Genomic DNA, 15367 nt, shown 5'->3' on the forward strand with positions numbered 1-15367 from the left:
TATCCTTAGTCATCAGAGAAATGCAAATCAAAACAACTCTGAGATTCCATCTTACGCTTGTAAGAATGACCCATATCAAAAACACTGATGACAGCTTGTGTTTGGAGAAGATATGAAGTAAAGGAAACACTTCTCCATTGCTAGGGGGAGTGGAAACTGTTACAGCCACTTTGGATAACAGTATGGTGATTTCTCACAAAATTAAGAAACAGCCTACCTCAAGACCTAGCAATAACACTTTTGGTTGCTCAATCAAACCACAAGGACATGTGTTCAGCTATGTTCATAGAAGCATTATTTGTCATAACCAGATCCTGGAAACAACCTAAATGCCCATATACTGAAGAATGGATAAGGAAAATGTGGTACATTTGCACAGTGGAATACTACTCAGTGGTAAAAAAATAATGTTATCTTGAAATTTACAGGCAATTGATGGCTACTGAGAAAGAGAATCATTTTTTTCTTAAGAGCTCCCCAAGGTCCACTGGGTAACCCATGCATATATGGGCAATCATAACTGGATTCAATGTATTAAGTAAATGAGTTAATAGTGGAAAACATGTAGTTGAGAGGGAGACATGATTGAGCATTTAGTGGTAGTGTGTGTGGGAAATGATCAATGAGGAGTGTGGAATGCATGTGATCAAGATAAATAAATGAACGAAAATTTCAAAGAACAATAATAATTTTAAAAAGAAGTAGGAACCAAAAAGATATCTCAGTGTTTAAGAGCTCTTGCCTAGTCCAATATTATGAGTTTAGTTACTGGAATCACATAGTCAGAAGAGAAAATTTACCTTTATAAATTGTCTTTGGATTTCCAAACATGATCTATAACATGCATATGAAAACATATATATTCTTGTTCCCATACTTATATACATATCCTCACACACATAGACACATACAAGTTAATATTTACAAAGAGGATAAAGGGTTTGACTCTGAGTTATAATAAAGAGAATTCATGATAAATCATTTGAGATGTTTTTCTTGTCTTGTTATTTATTTTTCCCACTTATATACCTATAATTCTATTTAATCTCTACTTTTAAACTAGAAAGCATAAAAGACTTGATATAATTATTTATGTATAACCTATACTTATGTATTCACATTATCTATAATTTATAAAATATATAAAACTGTTGTTATTACATGTATTATTTTTAAATTAGAATTTTGAAATGAACATTAATTTCAATGCAATCTTATATATATACATTCAGAGTAGTGGGAAAATTATAACTAATATTTTAATGTTTTATTATGTTCATATATCAGGTTATAAAATGTTTCTTATTTCTAGATTGATTTTTAGAGTATATTGCAACTACTTACAATGTAGTCCAAAACTTCTCTATTTACATACATACCCATCTTCACTTGTGTGTCCACACTCTTTTTTTCCTGTGAATGCTATCCGGACCCTTGATTTATGTGGTCCACCATAGTCCTGGGTTTTTTTTTTTTGGGGTATCTTTAAGAGACATATTTCAGGGGTAAATGTTAGGCCATAGGCACGCACACATATTGTCTCTAAAAGGCTTATGTCAATTATTCTCTCAACCATAGTTTATGGAAGTGTTCTCTCTCCACACTCTCATCATTGTTGTGTGTTTGAATTTAGTGTTTATTTTAAAAAGCAAAGAGGAGAAGCCCCACAAAAGTGGAAAACTCCCTGAGTAGTATCTTATGAGATATGGTGAAAGATTTGTTAACTAGAGTTCGAGTCTTAGTGTGGGCATGTTTGTCCTATTACCAAGAACTCTATAAATCAGTTCTAATAGCAGCGCAGCCCCTACCAGTACAGTTACATTTCAGAGACAACCCAGACCAGGAAAAGAAACTAGACGTTTTTATCAAAAAAATTCACATGAATGTGATAATGGCCAATATCTCTTTTGTTCTTTCTGGCTTGAATCATACTACTGTTTTACTTGCACCTCCCTATTCCATTTTAAACACTGAGGAATCTAATATATAGATATGTTCACAAAAGTAAGTAGAATTCTATTTATCTCTGAATAAAAGTGTCAATCATAAAGTTAACAGGAACTGCAATTTACCCTTGTACATGTCTGCTTTATGTATGGGAACTAGGAACCTGACATGGCTATTTGGAACATAACAAGTTTCAATCTGTTGCTCTGTCCACTTAATAGCATTTCAGAACACAGTAATCCTCAGTCATTCTATTAGGAAGAAGAATAAATGTCAGTGTTGATAGACCCTATTCCTAATAGACAGAAATTCAAATGCATAACAAACTGCAGATTTATGTTGTAGATAGCAGACAACGAAGAGCTATGGCCCTTGCTCAACTAAGTGGCTATATTTTATTAATATCCTTTGGCTTTTAATAACATTTTCAAAAGATACTTGAAAAATTATGTAAATATTCAGACATTCCTATAGAAAAAATTATTAATTTTGTAATTAATTCCCTAAATATTTTTAAATTTGATGAGAAATACATACATCTTAAGGCAAAATAGACGTTAGATGTTACCTTCATTATGTGATTTTATTCTGTTGTGATTTATTGGTGTTTAGAAATTGATTACCTTTGAACTTACTGCAAAACTGGTAGATAGATTTACCAGGAATAAATTGAGTAATATTTTAAGTTTCTAGGCATTAAGTTATATTTTATTTCATCGTGTGCCGAAGGAATGATAGTATAATGGCTATCAAATAAGAAATGTGGGAAGGACTTTGTTAACCGCTAGTGTACCTTAGCTCATTTCCTACCATCCAGGAATAAAAACAAATTGGATCTCTAGACTCCATTCTGACTCAATTATTAGATCAAGGTTCTAAAAATGAAAATGACATGTGATCGATGAAGGCAAACTATGTGGACCTCTAGCCTTCACATGCATACACATACATGTGTGTGCACCCACACCAACTCATATAAACATAAAAACATGTTTTTATACATAAAAACATGTTAACTGAAGACTCTCAAACTACAAGGGTTAAAAATGAATCAGATTTGTTTTGAATTATTAATGAGTATAAACATCAATAATTATACTTTAATACAATTAAATGGTAGGTATGATTACTAAATTTTAACAATTAGCACACTTCTGCTTTACACATACTCTGAATAAACATTTGGATCTTAAGATCATAGTCCTACATGTAGAATAATGTTGGTATGTTTCAGAGGCCAACACCTTTCCTGCTCTTCACATGCTTGCTCTTAGGTTCCCCAGGGACTTCCTTACTATTTCTCAGATTTCTTCCAACAATATGACTTTCTCTACTGGAGACAAGACATTTTTTACTTGATATGTTGTATTTTTCCATGATTAAACTGTGTCCAGTTATCTAGACATTGTTTGCAGAACTTTGGATCAAAAGTATATAACTACAGAAAAATGACATATGTGTCCCATTTCCCTCACAGTATTCTCGGAACAATAGTGGATGCTGCAAAAATTTTCTCATCTTGGGTCCTTAAATCCTGACACTGGAACAGTTCTGTATTACATATGTAGACACCAAATTGTCTTTGGTTCACTTTACATGCTTTTCCTTAGGATCATCTTCGCAGAATCTATATTTATCTTTCTGATTATATGCTTTCTTTAGTCCAAGCAAGATTTTTCCAATTGTTATCATGCTGTGCTTGTTTGAATGTGTCTGGTCCGCATAGACTCATACATTTGAATGTTTGGTTTCCAATTGGTGGATTGTTCAGTAAGGATTAGGAGATGTTGCCTTGTTGAAGATGTGTAATTGAGCGGGAATTGTTTCAACAGTCCATGCCAGGCCAAGTCTTGCTTTTTCTCTGCCTGCAACTTGCAGATCATAAGTGAGCTCTAAGCTGCTGCTCCAGTGCCAAACCTACCCGCCTAGCAGCATGCTTCCTGTCGTCATGATAGTGGACTAGACTCTGGAGCTTTAAGCAGGACCCCAATTAAATTTTTGTGTGTGTGCGTGTGTGTGTGTTGCTGTGTTCACAGTAACAGAATAGAAATTAAGGCAGATATTGGTACCAAGAACTGTGATATTGCTGTGATAGACCTGAACATCCTGTTCTTTGGAGAAATAAGAAAGTTGTTAGCTTCAAAGCAGCAGTCCCTAAAATGGTGACAATGCCCTAAACCTAAACTTTGGTTGAATAGACAGAAACCGAAAGATAGTTCTACGTTTAAACAACAACAACAACAACAACAAAAGTGGATCTTAAGGTGGGTTTCAGTTTGCCAGAAAAGCAGATATGCTAAGGTAGGTTTCTGATTACCAGAAACCATCCTTATTCTGCCCCCAAAAGACAAAACCTTGGGAAAGGGCACTCAGTTCTAGCTCAATCTGAAGAGCCTTTATTTGTTCAATGACCTCACCCTGCTGATACAGAATCTGCTTTCTTTTCTGCCATTTATTTTGCCCTCTCTTTGCCCCCTTGAGAGATGACCTTGGACATTTGAATCCCAGAAAATCTTTCTTTCTGTCCGTGGAGTGGTATAATTTGCTGATTTTTTTTTTCTGTGCTCTTGTTTACAGAAGACTTTGGGGCTTTGAATTAAAAAACAGGTTGAGTGCTGTCAGTGGGGATTTAGAGCCATTTTAGCAGATACTTGGAAGAGAGTAATTCTATGAATGATGTCGACTATGAAGACCCAGATGAAGAGGCTTCAGATAGAAGGAATATTAGCAGTTGGCCTAGAGAACATTTTTGTTATATTTTTGCTAAACTATGTGGCTACCTTTTTCACCTGCCCAAAAATTTTGTATGAGGTTAAGTTAGAGCATTCTGGACTAAGGTTTGCAGGAGAGATACCAAGACAACTTAGAATTGACTATGTCGCACAGTTGTTACTGATCATTTTCATGCAGATATACAATGAAAAAGATCAAGCAGAGCCAAAAGCATTGCAAAATATACACTTTGCGGAGAAAAAGAGCACCAAGACATTTAATGTTGGAGCCAAGTCTTGTGCTCGAAGAGATGAGAAGTTTCAGCAAAGGTTTAGGGTAAAATGGAATAAAGGAAGTGGCACCATCAGGGCAAGACCCCATCAAACTAAGCTCCTAGAGAAAATTAAATCTTATTCTACAAAGGAAACTATTAACAATTCAAAGCTTATGTGAATATATGCCTTGAAGGAGGCCAGGTTCTGGCCCTAGGAGGCAGCAGAACTCAGCAGAGTTAGCTAAGTAATTCTGGTTTTAACAAAAAAGGTACAGGTGTAAAAGTGTTGTGGAATCTTTCTTTGAGGTTAAGTTAAACTGCTGAGGCCAGACATGTCGCAGGGGCGTTTCTGTAGGGAAGACCTGAGAAAGTTTCATGCAACTGTGGAAGTACAACCTAGATTATGTTTGAGACCCTAAGAAGTAGGAGGTGCCAGAGCCGTGGATTCCTGCCATGAAGTGCTGCAGACAGGATCTTAAACCAGCCTACAAAAGAGCAATGTGTGGCAATCAACAAAGCTGAAAGCAATAGGTGACATGAAGATCCACTCAACATTAGACATGGAGATGTAGGATTTGGAGTTTGCCCTGATGGATTTCTGTTTAAATTGGTTCAGTATTTCCTTACTGAACTCCCTTCTTCCCTTCTGGAATAGTAATGCATATTCTGTCCCATTGTATGGTGATAGCATATAATTTGTTTTTTCTTTCTTTTTTTTTTACAGTGGTTTATATTTAAGAGATTACCTTGAGTCTCAGAAAAGACTATGGATTTTAGACTTTTACATAGCCTTGTGACTTTGAAGGAATATGTGGACTCTTGATGTTGTACTAAATGCATTTGGTGATAGGTCTGCAAGTATTTAAGGGACAGGGAGTGGCATGTGGTAGTTTGAAATGACCTCCATAAGCTCATATTTGAATGTTCGGTTCCCAGTTGGTGTACTATTTAGGAAGGGTTAGAAGACGTGGTCATGTTGGAGGAGGTACGGCTCTAGGAATGGACCTTGAGGTTTCAAATTCCTATGCCTGGCCTCATTCTCCTTGTCCACTGTATATAGACAAGATGTAAGCTCACACTCCAGCAACATACTTGGCTGCCTTCCACTATACTTTTCATCATAGAAATCGGGAACTAATCCTCTGAAACTGTAAGCAAGTCTCTAATTGAATGCTTTGTTTTATAACCTGTGTTGGTCATGGTGTTTCTTCACAGCAATGAAACAGTAACTAAGGAGCATGACTACAAAATGATGCTTTTTGTTGTTGTTAAATGTGGCAAAGCATTTTTAAATAGAAAATATTTACACTTTATACTTAATAATTGGCTGGGGATGAGAAAGCAGGTTTCTATTTGAAATGTCAGAAATTTCTATTCTATGAAGGAACAGAAGCCTCAGACATGAGTGGCCACATCTTTGTAGAATAGTGACAAACAAATAGGATAGGATGTTTATAGGTGTTATTATAATTATATGCATCAGTTTCAGATTTATATGTTTTGACTGTCAAATATAAAGTTCTGACCAATTTAGGAGATATTTGATACCCTTTAGAAGTATACACAGGAAAACTTTACAAATAATGAACTTTTTAAAGGTCCTATAACCACACTTTTGGCAAACAATTTATGTATAATATGCTAAATACATACCTTATACACCTGTTTGCATGTAATAACTATGCATGCTACACTGTGAAGAAAAAATATTAAAAACAGATCCCACACCATGAAAGTAGATTTATCTGTTTCTTATGATTAGTTATTACTCATGATATATATATATATATATATGTATATATATATATATTTACACACACACATACACACACACACATACAGTGGAGCAGTAAATTATACATTTACCCTTCTATAATGAAATGCCAAGTGGTCTAGATTTTTGTCTTCTGATAGTTTTTCTCTCCAAAGACTATAAACTAAAATTTAACTCAATTGATTGACCAAAAGTTAAAATTTTCCTTGAATAATTTTGAGCACTAGATAAAGAAACATGAATATGAAATAAATAAGTCCTTTTCCCACTAGAGCAGTGGTTCTCAACCTGTGTGTCTGTGCCCCTTGGTGTTCATACATCAGATATCATGTGTATCAGATATTTACATTACAGTTCATAACAATAACAAGACTACAATTATGAAGTAGCAAGGATAATTTTATGGTTGGGCATCACTATAACATGAGGGACTGTATTAAACGGCCATAGCATTAGGACTGCTAAGAACCATTTTCCAAGAATCAATGTCAGGTAAGTGTTCAGTGAGTCCTGGACCATCATCTAGCTCTTCTTATTGGTCTATAGTCCTAAATACATGCTGTTATTTTGTTTTGTTTCAAGGTTATTATTCATTTTCTCTATTTTTAATACATACTTTTACTTGGATTCATTTTTGCTTACAAACCAAATCCAAACTCATGAATGACTCATTAAGCTAAATCTTCAAATTCCCATTGAAACCGTTATGCTTGCTTAGTATCTTTATAAACTATTTCCTCCACAAATTGTTTGAATAATAATTTAATAGCATATAACAAAATTAAAAAATATTCTTTTAAAGGATTTTTGACTTTAAAAATATGGTTAAGATCACAAATGGTTGTGGAATGCTGTGCAACCTCCATCTACACTGTAACAGAGAGAGCTTTCCATAGTACTCAAACAGCATCACATCTAGCAGGAAGCTGGGTAAAATCTGGGCAAAGATGTGGATTGCTTTCTAAAGGAGAGGCATGTCTGTGTCTTGCTTTCTCTATAATTCAAGAGATTCTTTTAGTATGGTAGTGATGAAAGCCATGGTGGAATCCTGAAAGACCCCTTCCACTCTGAGCCAGGCCTCTTCTAATCTTCATTAATGACAAAGAGTAATACTTATGCCTTATTTAAAAATTTTCCATGTGGAAGTCACTCTCTTGAGAAAAGTAATTATTTCTTTTTTCCCATGAGAAGGTGATACTACTGAGAAAAAGATGCAGCTTTTCCTTTCTTCCTTCCTTTCTTTCTTTCTTTCTTTCTTTCTTTCTTTCTTTCTTCCTTCCTTCTTTTCTTCCTTCCCTCCCTCCTTCCTCCCTCCCCCTCCCTCCCTCCCTCCCTCTTTCCCTCCTTCTTTCCTTCCTTCCTTCCTTCCTTCCTTCTCTCTTCTCTTGATCAACATAAATTCTCCTTAGACTTGTTGATAGCTGGGGTAGGATTTTGTCAGTTATTTTTTAATTCACTCTATTTCTCTTGACCTTTACAGTGATTTGATGACAGGGAGATACATGGGGTTCTAGTACCCTACAGTAGGGTTTCAAGGCTGCTATGGTATGGGATCCTGCAATAGCCCTCCACTTTAGGAACCTGGTAAGCAAGTTTACTTGAGGTTGATGATACATGTTAGAAAGACTGTTTTCGTTACAAGATCTTCCTGATTCTCTGTGTGTTCTTTCAAATTATTCAAACTCATTTTATTCTTAAGAAGAGGGATGAGATGCAATTGGAACCTACCTTAAAGTGTGTCTCGCAGGCTCTAATCTTCCTGAGAGAATTCAAGGAAGTGAGTACATGGTCTGGATCCCTATTATGATATTTCTTCACACCTGTAGGGAGACAACACAAAGATCATACTTTTAAATCACAATATATGCATAAGGACAAATTTATGGTTAGATATGCCTTATTACATATTCTCAGTAGAATTTTGTAATTGGAAATGTCAGAACAGCCATGGTTTTTTTGGTGTGTGACTACAAAATATACATATGGGTAAAATAAGGCAACTCTGTTTATAGCTCTACATGGTTATTTACCCTGCAATATGTATTTATTTATTCGTGTATTTTCACTCCACTTTTCCCATTTCTGTAGTTATTAATTTTTCATTTCTTTGCTAATGTTCAGTGAGTTTTTTGTTAGAAATATGTCATATGGATGTTATTGAGAAAACTTGTTGTGTAAATAAAAACAAATAGGAGAGACTTTATTCTCTTTTCTCTCAACTTTATCTCTACCAATTTGCTTTAGCTGTAATAGCTGAACAGACCTAAAAATACTAGAAAAATCAGTGATGAGTATGTAGTTTGATGGTAAAGTGCTTGGCTCTCACACAAAGTCTCAGGTTCAATTCCCAGTAGTCTTGCATATGCAAATACGCAAGTAAGTAAATACATATTAGAATACTGCACAATTGTCACTTATCTGTCTGATATGGGAACACGGAAAGTAGCCATACAATAACATTGAAGTAAACATGACTGGATTCAATTTTACCTCTACAATAATTAGCCAAACAACATGGAAGAAAGATTCAAATCTCATTGAATTCAAAGGCTCTCTAAATTTTGCAGGAAGAACATTGTTCAAAACTGCTGTTAAGGCATGGCTATTAGGGGAGAACCCACCACCTCTACTTTCCTAAAGCGGTGTAACTTATCATGATACTACAGAAAATAATCCTTTTTACAGCAATTAAGCATTGATTTGACAACTCATCAAAGACACTTCTATCTTTCAGCAGGAGAAAACCACTAGAAAAAACTACAGCTGATCAAAGTGGAAAGAAAAACAGACAAAGGGAGCCTATGGATACATTTGCAACATAACTCCTTTACCTGAGACTGAGGGAACATCTCAGAAGAGAGGGTTGGAGTATTTAAAAAACAGGAACAGGAAATCTGCTCTGAGATTATACCTTCTAGCTGTAACAGGGAAGTCATATCAATTATATTTCAATAGTGTGACTGCCTAAACAAGTCCTGAAAAATTCCAACAATAATTGAAATCCAAAGGTAGTACCAATCCTATGCAAGAAATCCTATGCAGCACCAACTAGCTGATGAGCGACAGACAAGGAATGAGAGAAAGAGAGAGAGAGAGAGAGAGAGAGAGAGAGAGAGAGAGAGAGAGAAAGAATTAGTCTTCGTTATTGGTGAGCCCCCTCATTCATTATCCAAAACTGCCTGAAGTATTCAGTCCTAGAAATCGATATATCCAAACAACACTGTAATGTAGTGATATTTCATTTTTATTTTAATAAATAAGGCTTGAGTGAAGATCAGAGAGTAAAACAGTCCCTCTAGTCAGCTTTACAGACTAGACAGTAGTTAACATACACATTTGATTCCAGTATCACACTAGTTTGTCATAGAAACCAGGCGGTACATCCTTTTAATTCCAGTGGTGTACACCTTTAATCCCAGCACTAGAGAGGAATATAAGAAGGAAGGAGATAAAAAAGCTGAAAAAAAAGAAGGAAGGAGATATCTCACAGACAAGTCTCTCTCTGAGATTTCTGAAGGCAGGATTGCCATTTATGACCTTTTGCTTTTTCTGATTTTCAGGCAAGCTTTATTTATTAAAATACAAATAAAATATCATTACACTGTACAGATTGAGCAGGTTATAGTTATATGTCTCCCCATATCACTGAAGTGTAGTATTCAGTGCTCTCCGAGAGTAGGTTAAGAAAGAGATGTTGTCCTCAGAAGTGTCTGGAGTTACTGCTCTCATCTGTCTTTGAGCATTTTATGCACGAGTATTAAGTTGACATCATTGTCACTCCTTCCTTTTCTTCAACAGCGCTTCTTATTCTCCTCCATTTCCTCTCAGATTTATGACTTCTTCTTTACTTATTGTTACATTCATACACATACATACATGCACACTCACCCACATGAGCCCATTTGTTCTTGTTTGTCTATATATGTTTAAGACTGATGACTTTAGATTAGAGAAATTATTGGGGGCTCCAATCTCCTCTCTCAGCAGACATTAATTGTCTTATAATCTTCACAAAGGGCAGGGTTCTATAAGATTTTTCCTGTTCACACTGGCATGTCCACTTGTGTTGTTATTGTGAAGGCTTTGTGTTAGGAACCATATTGTTATATCACTTTTAAATGAAGCAAAAGTTTTTCTTTTAAGACAAAACAAAGTACAAAAATTAACAAGGGGAAAAGAGAAAGAAAGTGAAGTTTTCATTTGATTGAAAGAACCTGATATGAAAAGATGTTCATTTGAATTCTGCTTCTAGGTAACTCAGTTATGCAATATTCATACAAAACAGTTTTAAATCAATGTGACATATTTTGAGTTTACATTAACATTTAGATGAATTAGAAGCTTAACTTGATTTAGGAACTTTGGATGCTTGGATTCTGTCTTTGCCAACTTGGATCATGTTCTGTTGACTCACCTTCAGTCTTGTTATAGGCTCCAGTATTCATGTACTTCTAGTGCCAGAGGATTTTCCAGCTAGTGAGAGTACCATACTATGGGTGAAAGAATTAGTTCTTAACAACAAAGGATGTGCAATGTGCCTAGCCATTGTGCCCACCTTCCCTGAAAAGCATTTTTCTATAGATAATTGCCAGGAATAGAAATTTGTTAGGGTCATAGTATATAATTTCTTCATTAAAGCTATTCATTGGCTATTTCTGGAGACATTACTCAGCTCTGCAGACTTCTTTAAATCTTCACACATCCTTCTTCCAGGATCTTATTATCTATTGCATATTCTCTCACACACAATCAGAATAATATGAAAGAGTTTATGACTAAAGATGTCACAGTGGGTGCTACTTTAAACACAAATTAAGCATTAGTCAAATAAGAGGAAGCAGATCTTATAAATGAATAGAAACCCTCTGAGAGAATAATATACCATCTTTTCAATGAACCTGTAACTTATAATGATGAGTATAAGTTAAATAATATATGTACTGACAATATTGATATATTTTACTGTGTATAAATATAATGTATTTCAATAGCACATATGACATTTAAAATTGTTCAAAAAAGAGAACTAGATACTATGATAGTATGATCAAATGAGAAACGAAACCCTTACGAGAAATCTAATTTTTTCATTTCTAAAGCCATCTTTTTTTCAATTTTACATACCAATCCCAGTCCTCATTCCTCCCCTCTTTCAGATCCCCCATCTTCCTCCTATTCCACTCCTCAAAGAGTGTAAGGCCTCCCACAGGAAGTCAACAAAATCTGGCATATCACTTTGAGACAGTACCAACGTTCTTCCCTCTGAATCTAGGCTAAAGGTATCCCTCCATGTAAAATGGACTCCAAAAAGCAGTTCATGTTATGTGGATCAATCCTGGTCCCACTGCCAGTAGTCCCAAAAACTGCCCAAGCCACACAACTGTCACCCACATTCAGATGGAAGAGTTTGGTCTTTTGCAGATTTCCCCCACTGTTAGTATGGAGTCAGTGAGTTCCCACTAGCTTGGGTCATCTATTTCTGTGTATTTGCCCATCATAGTCTTGACCCCTTTGTTCATATTATTGCTCCTTTCTATCTTTAGTCCTTGGGAGCTCGGCCAAGTGCTTTGCTTTGAACTTCTGCATCTTTTCCCATCAGTTGCTGGATGAAGATTCTATGGTGATATTTAAGATATTCATCAATCTGATTACAGGGCAAGGCCAGTTCAGGCATCCTCTCCTCTATTGCTTAGAGTCTTAGCTGGGGTCAACCTTGTGAATTCCTGGGAATTTCCCTAGTGCCAGGTTTCTTGCTAACCCAACAATGGCTTCCTCAATCGAGATATCTCTTTCCTTGCTTTCCTCCTCTGTCCTTCCCACATCTAGACCATCCCATCCTGTTCCTGTTCCCTCATGTTCTTCTCCCCACTTCCTCCCTTTCCCTGCCACCATTCCTTTTCCCCAAATGAATCTGGAGGAAATACTAAGCAAACAAAAGCTTTCAAAGAAAGTAGTTTAAAATATTTGGAAACAAATGGGGTAATGTGCTACTAAGCAGGTTGTGTCTGGACATCTTTGCTTAACACTGAAGAGAATGAATCTTGACATCCTCCTATTATGATACATTGGCAAGAGCCTGCAGTTCAGTTCCCTTGTCTGTAAAATGAAGACTGACATCCTACTTAACATACTTGTTGTAAAGACTAAAGTAATTAATGGATGCACAGCAATTAACCTGTTACTTGGCGCATAGAAATTCTCACAATCACTGCAGCTGTGGTTGCCATTTTCACAGTACTTCTGTTATAGCCAATGGGTATCTTGGTTGTGGGAGGCTGCTTTGAGAGTTAGTTTTAGAGTTAGGCCTAAGGAATAAAACTAGTCAGACATGTAAAGAATTTTAAGATGTGCACACTATTTTCTAGCAGAGGTAACATCAGTACATAATTCCAGAATTGACGTTGGCATTACAATATAAACACCTTGAAACTTCTTGAATGTAAAAAATGAAGTAAAGGAATTCCAGTTGCTAAGCTTGTACCCAGTAAAGAAGGGACAGGTGTCAAATTGGGGCTTAAATCAACACTTATTAGGCCGTTAGAAAAGTCACATTTGTATATATGTTCCACACCTTTTCTAACCATTCTTCTATTGAGGGGCACCTAGGTTGTTTCCAGGTTCTGGCTATTACAAATAGTGCTGCTATGAACATAGATGAACAAATGCTTTTGTGGTATGATAGGGCATCTCTTGGGTATATTCCCAAGAGTGGAATTGCTGGTACCTGAGGGAGGTTGACTCCCAGTTTCCTGAGAAACCGCCACACTGATTTCCACAGTGGCTGTACAAGTTTGCATTCCCACCAACAATGAATGAGAGTTCCCCTCTCTCCACATCTTCTCTAGTATAGGCTATCATTGGTGTTTTTGACTTTAGCTAATCTGACCGGTGTAAAATGGTATGTCATAGTTGTTTTGATTTGCATTTCCCTGATCGCTAAGGATGTTGAGTATGTCCTTAAGTGTCTTTTGGCCATTCGAAGTTCTTCTGTTGAGAATTCTCTGTTCAGATCAGCGCCCCATTTTTTAATTGGGTTAATTAGAGTTTTAGTGTCTAGTTTCTTGAGTTCTTTGTATATTTTGGAGATCAGGCCTTTGTCTGATGAGGGGTTGGTGAAGATCTTCTCCCAGTCCGAAGGTAGCCTTTTTGTCTTACTGGCAGTGTCCTTTGCTTTACAGAAGCTTCTCAGTTTCAGGAGGTCTCATTTATTCATTGATTCTCTTATTGTCTGTGCTACTGGGGTTCTACCTAGGAAGTGGTCTCCTGTGCCCATGTCTTGTAGACTACTTCCCACTTTCTCTTCTATCTGGTCAGCGGTAAAAAACAATGACATCTTGAATTTTGCATGCAAATGGATGGAAATAGAAAACGATTTAATGAGTGAGGTAACCCAGACCCAAAAAGAGGAATATGGTATGTACTCACTCATAAGTGGATTCTAGCCATAATTAAAGGTCTTTGAGCCTATTATTCGTGATCCTAGAGAAGCTAAATAAGAAGGTGAACCTGAAGAAAATCATGTAGTTATCCTCCTGGAGATTGGAATTAGACAAGAGTGCCAGGCATCCTTGGATGCATGGGGGGTGGGGGGTGTTGGAAGGGGAGAGGGTTAGAGAGAAGGGAGTAGGGGAGGAGTAGGGAAAGCTCGGGGGATTGGGATGGAGGGAGGGAGGAAGGATGGATATGGGAGCAGGGAAGTATATATCTCAACTAAGGGAGTCATTTTAGGGTTTACAAGAGACTTGATTCTAGAGGGGATCCCAGGTCCAAGGAGAGATCCCTAGATTACTCTCTGGACAGAGGAGAGGGTGCCTGAACCGGCCTTGGCCCATAACCATACTGATGAATATTTTACATGTTACCATAGAACCTTCATCTGGCGATGGATGGAGATAGAGACAGACCCACATTGGAACACTGAACTTAACTCCCTAGGTCCAAACGAGAAGCAGAAGGAAAGAGAACGTGAGCAAGGAAGGCAAGATCAGAGGGAACCTTCACCCGTTGATGGATGGAGATTGAGACAGAGACCCACTCTGGAGCACTGGACTGAGCCCCCAAGGTCTAAACGAGTAGCAGAAGGAGGGAGAACATGAACAAGAAAGGCAGGACAGTGAGGAGTGTGTCCACCCACTGATACAAGGGGACTGATCTAATGAGAGCTCACCAAGGCCAGCTGGACTAGGACTAAACGAGCACGTGATCCAACCAGATTCTCTGAATGTGGCTGGATTCTCTGAATGTGGCTGGCACGGGGTCTTTCTGAAAAGCCATTGACAATGACACTGGGACTTGTTTCCTCTGCATATACTGGATTTTTGGGATCCTAGTCTGTTTGGATGCTCCCCTTCCTGGACCTGGAGGGAGGGGGTAGGAACTTGAACTTCCCACAGGGCAGGAAACCCTGACTGCTCTGGGGTATGGAGAGGGAGGAGGAGAGGGAGTGGGGGAAGTGGGAGGGTGTTGGGAGGAGGGGCAGAAATGGAAACTTTTATAAATTAATAAACTTTTATTAAAAAAAGAAAAGTCACATTTGAAAATATTTACTAAAATGTCTTCTTTTATTTATTTGATAATTCCTAGTCATTTAGTTAATGATAATCATTAAAATCATACATGGAATATTTTTATTAGCTATGTATCAATACTTGGCATTACTA

General features: G+C 36.9%; 1 protein-coding gene across 4 annotated transcripts in view; it reads right to left on the minus strand.

The window, feature by feature from the left end:
- The window catches only part of Lrrc4c (leucine rich repeat containing 4C), a 1358757-nt gene that overhangs the window by 196222 nt on the left and 1147168 nt on the right, over window positions 1-15367 (minus strand). For all 4 annotated transcript variants that reach the window (XM_085696658.2, XM_085696657.2, XM_085696656.2 and 1 more), the window contains one exon: window positions 8436-8527. The gene's annotated coding sequence lies outside the window, so the exon portion shown is untranslated. The remainder of the gene's footprint in view (window positions 1-8435; window positions 8528-15367) is intronic.

This window comes from Myodes glareolus, chromosome 10 (genome assembly GCF_982192425.1).
Source record: "Myodes glareolus chromosome 10, mMyoGla1.1, whole genome shotgun sequence".
In the NCBI taxonomy this organism is placed as follows: domain Eukaryota; kingdom Metazoa; phylum Chordata; class Mammalia; order Rodentia; family Cricetidae; genus Myodes; species Myodes glareolus.